This window comes from Kryptolebias marmoratus, linkage group LG8, assembly GCF_001649575.2.
Source record: "Kryptolebias marmoratus isolate JLee-2015 linkage group LG8, ASM164957v2, whole genome shotgun sequence".
Taxonomy (NCBI): Eukaryota; Metazoa; Chordata; class Actinopteri; order Cyprinodontiformes; family Rivulidae; genus Kryptolebias; species Kryptolebias marmoratus.
This window is the reverse complement of record NC_051437.1, coordinates 4155425-4161454: the sequence shown is the minus strand read 5'-3', so window position 1 is coordinate 4161454 and position 6030 is coordinate 4155425. Positions and strand designations below refer to the sequence as shown.

The following is a 6030-nucleotide window of genomic DNA, read 5'->3' as shown; positions in this document are numbered from 1 at the left end:
TGACATCATCGGCCGTGTCTCCGCCCCCTCCGGTTCTCCTTTTGCTCTCTCTCTCCCCGCCTGTTTATATCAGATTTAGTGTCCATTTAAAAGAAACAGAACAGGAAACAGGAGAATTAAAGCCAGCAGTACCCCGGTGGCGGTTGGTTCTCCTGCAGGTAAGAGACGGTTTATTATTTAAAATCAGTCCGAAGGGGTTTTCTCTTGCTCGGGGTTTTATCCATCTTGCTTCCTGGAAGCTGCTGACTGATTGGGAGGAGGAGAAATTCGAGTAGCATGCAGAGTTGCCGTTGCCGTGCTTCTCATTTATTATACACATCGATGGAATAAAAAAGGCAAGTTGTTGCTGCTGGAGCACACAGTGCTCGTGAAAAGGTGGTAGGAAGTTATTAGCTGGTCGTTGTGATGGGTAGTGGTGGGGCGGGGATTGCGTCACCGGGCCGTTCCGTCTTGCGGCAGGCAGCAGATTCTACTCATTATCATCATCATTCAGGAAGTATTATACAGTGAGATGCTCACAATGTCTTCTCACTTCCCCGGCGCACGCGTTGCAAGAGCTTTAGGTGGTATGCGTCTGTTTGTGTGGATGGGTATCTAAGGAATGACCAAGCATCTGCACAGTGGAACGGTCAGTGGCGTGGCCAACATTTGAACTGCCTCTGTCTCTTAGAGATCAAATATTCTGGCTGTTTCATTCACTGAAGGATTTAATTTCAGTCATGAAGGGAGAAAAAGGAAGGCAAATCCTGAATTAATTTAATTATTAATTTTCTAGTTTTTAAGACGTTTTTATCATTTAATGTTAGCAAGAGACCTCTCACTCAGATTTTGCTAAAAGCTGCAGCCAAAATAAAACTTAACAAGATTAAGGAGATGCACACATATATTAAAGGCCTAGCATTTCTTGAAGGAATGGATGTCGAGTGCTACCTTTTATGCCAGTTTTAGACTTGGCTCATCTTTTGATGAGAAATAAAGGAGTTGTAGCTATTTTGGGCAACCCTTGAAAGTAACATTTTGCACAATCTCATGCAATATCTCTTAGGATTTCATAGTGTTTAGAGTATGTGGTGCAAATGACTGTTACCTACCACCACACCAAAGTTGAGCTCAATATCTGCAAAATTCACTGAAGTTAAGTCATCTTTCTGTGTGCTCAGGCCAGTTAGCTGTGGCAGCCATCTTAAATTATTTTGACTCAAAAGGATAATCAGTTGTAGATGTACATCCAATAATTACTTTCTGGGACTTTCATTAAAATTTGTCCAGGAGTTTATGAGATAGTTTACTAAAAGAGTTGACTCCAGTTGTTCATGTCAAAGTCTGAAGAACACATGTTGTTCAACCAGTTAGTGCTCATAGTAAAGGTTGAAGATCAGTTTCAGCAATTACCAAAGACAATTTTGGCTCAATTTCTGTGAAATTCACTGAGTCATAGCCAATTTCATGTTTGTTAAGATCATTTTTCTGTGGGGGCCATCTTGAATCAAAATTCTGCAATATTTGATTTGTTCAGATGTGCATTAAATAATTCCTCTTGGAAAGTTTCACAAATACCTGTTAGGTAGTTTATGAAATATTGCATACACTTGTGTCTGTATGTATGACGTGGATATCATGTGAATATAAATATTAAATGTTTTAATCATATAATTAGTAAACCTTAATCATCACAGTAGTCTATCTTATTCTATTTATTGCTAAAGACAAATATTATAGTAAAATATAAAATTGTTAAGTAAAAAACAAACAAAAAAAGACAACGGGTTTCATATTTTACACCAAATGCAAATAAGTTCCTCCCATAACCTAAAGCTTGTAATGAACTAATCAATGAAGTACTAGGATACATATGCACTAACACAACTGACAATACTTTGCATATTGTCCTTCTATAAAGTTTCCTTATACAAAAATGTCTATACTTTTTGATTGCAATTTTTCTCTTTTAAACAATTCAACCTTATTTTTTTTAACAAATCCTGAACCCATTTGCACCTCTTTTGCCCACATGGATGAGCCACATTTACCCTGATAGACACTGCAGATGAAACTCTGAGTAAAGCTCAAGATGGGCATTTGTAAGCTTTGACCTGTACTTGCTTTCATTAAAGTTGATTGTTGAGAACAACTTCTCACATCAATATGCACTTCCAAAAAGCACTTCAAGCAATACATGACTAAAAACTTTGGACAGCTCTGGGAAAGATAAACGCAGCCCTCTCTGAAACTTTCCAATCTTGTCTGTTTTTCCCTGTGCTTCTCTGAATTTAGCTTTGAATTCACTGTTGTACTGCAAGTTAATAACTTAATTTTGCAACATGCTAGGGACAGTCTCTGCATCACCTGAGAATTGGTCTGTGAACAGCTGAAAGATGTCACATTGTACCCTTTTTAAAGTCGGCTTATCAAACTCTTGGTGCAGGTTTTTTAAAATCAGAAACATCTTGATCATCGCTGAAAACTGTGTCCTCTTCCTTTGCAACTACATGCAGCAAAATGACCTACAGTTGAGTTTTCCAGGTTTGTGGAGAAGGCGTTCACACTCTCATAGGCTGATGATGATGCATGGTGGAGCAGAACAATATGATGATGCAGAACAATAGCTAGATCTGGATTTTCCACCATTTTTGTTCTCTAACTTTCTCGGTACCAATGCTACCAGTCCATTTTCTTTGCCTGTTGTGGACAGGGTGGTAATTAGAGGTGGTAAATTTGATTAGATGTATGGACTCTAGTAAATCTTAGCCACTCACTGAAGTGATCCAGTTTATTTGAGTTGGTCACTCTGCAAACCCCACCCTCCACGGAAAGAGAGAGAGAGAGAGAAAGAAAGAAAGAAAGAAAGAAAGAAAGAAAGAAAGAAAAAAGGAAAGAAAGAAAGAAAAACTCTGCCGGTTGATTTTATGGATCTACATATGCATCATTTGAAGATTTTTTTTAACAGTTCTACACACCAATAAACAAACTACTTACAAATGATGGAACAAAACAAATGGAAAAAAATATCAAATGTGCAAAACAAGTTAATCAAAATTAGCATGCATATATACACTCACTGGCCACTTTATTAGGTACATCTGTCCAACTGCTCATTAACGCAAATGTTGAATCAGCCAATCACAACTCAATGCATTTAGGCATGTAAACATGGCCAAGACGATCTGCTGCAGTTCAAACCGAGCATCAGAATGGGGAAGAAATGTGATTTAAGTGACTTTGAACGTGGCCTGGTTGTTGGTGCCAGACGGGCTGGTCTGAGTATTTCAGAAACTGCTGATCTACTGGGATTTTCATGCACAACTATCTGTCGGGTTTACAGAGAATGGTCTGAAAAAGAGAAAATATCCAGTGTGGCAGTTCTGTGGGTGATAATGTCTTGTTGATGCCAGAAGTCAGAGGAGAATGGCCAGACTGGTTCGAGCTGATCGAACGGCAACAGTAACTCAAATAATCACTCGTTACGGCCGAGGTATGCAGAACAGCATCTCTAACTGCACAACACGTAGAACCTTGAGGTGGATGGGCTACAATAGCAGAAGACCACACCGGGTGACACTACTGTCAGCTAAGAACAGAAAACTGAGGCTACAATTCTCACAGGCTCACCAAAATTGGACAATAGAAGATTGGAAAAACATCGCCTGGTCTGATGAGTCTTGATTTCAGCTGCGACATTTGGATGGTAGGGTCAGAATTGACGTCAACAACATGAAAGCGTGGATCCATCCTGCCTTGTATCAACGGTTCAGGCTGGTGGTGGTGGTGCAGTGGTGTGGGGGATATTTTCCTGGCACACTTTGGGTCTATTTGTACCAATTGAGCACAGTGTCAACGCCACAGTGTACCTGAGTATTGTTGCTGACCATGTCCATCCCTTTATGACCACACTGTACACATCTTCTGATGGCTATGTCCAGCAGGATAACGCGCCATGTCATGAAGCGCGAATCATCTCAGACTGGTTTCTTGAACACAACAATGAGTTCACTGTACTCGAATGGCCTCCACGTTACCAGATCTCAATCCAATAGAGCACCTTTGGGATGTGGTGGAATGGGAGATTTGCAACATGGATGTGCAGCCGACAAATCTGCAGCAACTGCGTGATGCTATCATGTATGGACCAGACTCTCTGGGGAATGTTTTCAGTACCTTGTTGAATCTATGCCACGAAGGATTAAGGCAGTTCTAAAGGCAAAAAGGGGTCCAACCTGGACAAGCAAGGTGTTTTTTTTTTAAGGACTGCACATTTCCACCAAACTCAACAAAAAATATTGTTAAGCCCAACTTTCTTGAAACTGTCCGTGCTTGTCATCCACTTTTCTCTGAAATTTTCAAAGTGACACTTTCCCTATTCTTCTCCTTGTACTACTACTTTAAGAACTTTTTCTTCTTTGTCTCCTGCTTATTCTTTGTGTCATCTCCTCTAGAGCACTAAATTGTATGACGCTGGTACACTGCTTTTCCTGTTCTTTTCAAAATGCATGGAGTCTGCTATCATTTTGCATTTACAAAATAACTGTCTTCTGTGTCCTCTGTCCTCACTCCACCTATGTCAAGTCTAGTTTTTATCATTTAAGCAAATCTAAAATTTATTCTTTCAAGGCAATAGTTTCAGACAAGAATCCATGCTTTCATTTTATCACAGATGGATTACTGTAATTCCCTCTATCTTGGAGTCAGCCAGTCCTCAATTACACGTCTGCAGCTGGTGCAAAATGCTGCTACAGATCTTTTAACAGGAACACGTAAGGAAGAACACATTACCCCTGACCTGGCTTATCGCCACTGGCTGCCCGTGTATTTTAGAGTTCATTTTAAAATTCTTTTGTTCGCTTTTAAGGTTTTAAATAGCCTTGCTCCACCTTTTTAAAGGAGCTTATTCACTGCTACACTCCCTCTTAGGTCAGTCAGGTCTGATGACCAGCTGCTTCTGATCATTCTCAAGTGTAAGCAGAAGCTTAGAGAAGACAGGGCCTCCTCTGTTAGTACCACTAAGTTATGGAACACTCTGACACTGTCTCACATTTGACAGGCCCCTTTACTGTTCATTTCTAAAACCCATCTGAAAACTTATTTTTATACTTTTATACTCACTGGCCTTTAACCCAACTGAGACTTGATTTTACCTAATTTTTACTGGTATTGATTTTAACTGCATATTTTTATTGGGTTTGGAATTGAGTTTTTAATTTATTATTGTGTGTTTAGCCTTGTCATTTTATTTTTATGCTCTTATTTTATTTATTACTGATGTTCAGCACTTTGTTTCAGCTGTGGCTGGTGTTAAAGCACTATATAAATAAAGTTGATGATAATGATGATGATGTCCATGTCCTCTCTAACTGCATCCATCCAAGGTTGGGCACTATTTAAAAAAAGTTTTTTCAACCGAAATTCGTCAGTCTAACAAATGACAATGGGTGATATATCTGTGCAGGTGATGTCTGGACTTTTTTGTCATCTCAAATGGCACGACAATATCTGTGCATACTGGCAACAAGCAGACCTTCAGAACTCGCGCTGCGCTCCATTCAAAATGGATGGATTCGATGCTCTAGCTGATTTGGTTTGCCTGTATCAGCCTTTATATGATCCCTCTATGAGATATCACAAAGAGAATCAAACTGTTAAAAACTCATGGAAGGAGCTACTGCTGCAGCCTAGTGCTGGGCGATATAACGATACATATCGTGGGGACGATAGAAAAGTGTCTATCGTGATATATTTTCATCTATTGTCTCTATCGTTTCTGTTGTTTCTATCATAATTGTATCAATGATTCATGTAAATATTTCATAACGTAGGCTACGACGAATGTATTAGTGTTGTCACTTTGCATACATTCAGTTTATATAAGTGATAAACAGTGGTGCCGGATTCATTTTCTAGGTGGGGGGGCCACCGGAGTGTTTTGTCACCTTATTAATTTTACATGCATCGAATCATTGTCTAACATCAATAAAAATTGAATAATGAAACGCTTTTTCAGCTATGACTTTTTGTTCCAATATATTATTATGAATA

General features: G+C 39.3%; 1 protein-coding gene across 1 annotated transcript in view; it reads left to right on the top strand.

Moving 5' to 3' along the window:
* The first annotated feature begins 42 nt into the window (after nucleotides 1–42).
* Nucleotides 43–6030, top strand: part of LOC108241798 (nucleolar protein 4-like) — a 134673-nt gene continuing 128685 nt past the window's right edge. Inside the window, exon 1 of the mRNA XM_037976938.1 lies at nucleotides 43–158. The gene's annotated coding sequence lies outside the window, so the exon portion shown is untranslated. The remainder of the gene's footprint in view (nucleotides 159–6030) is intronic.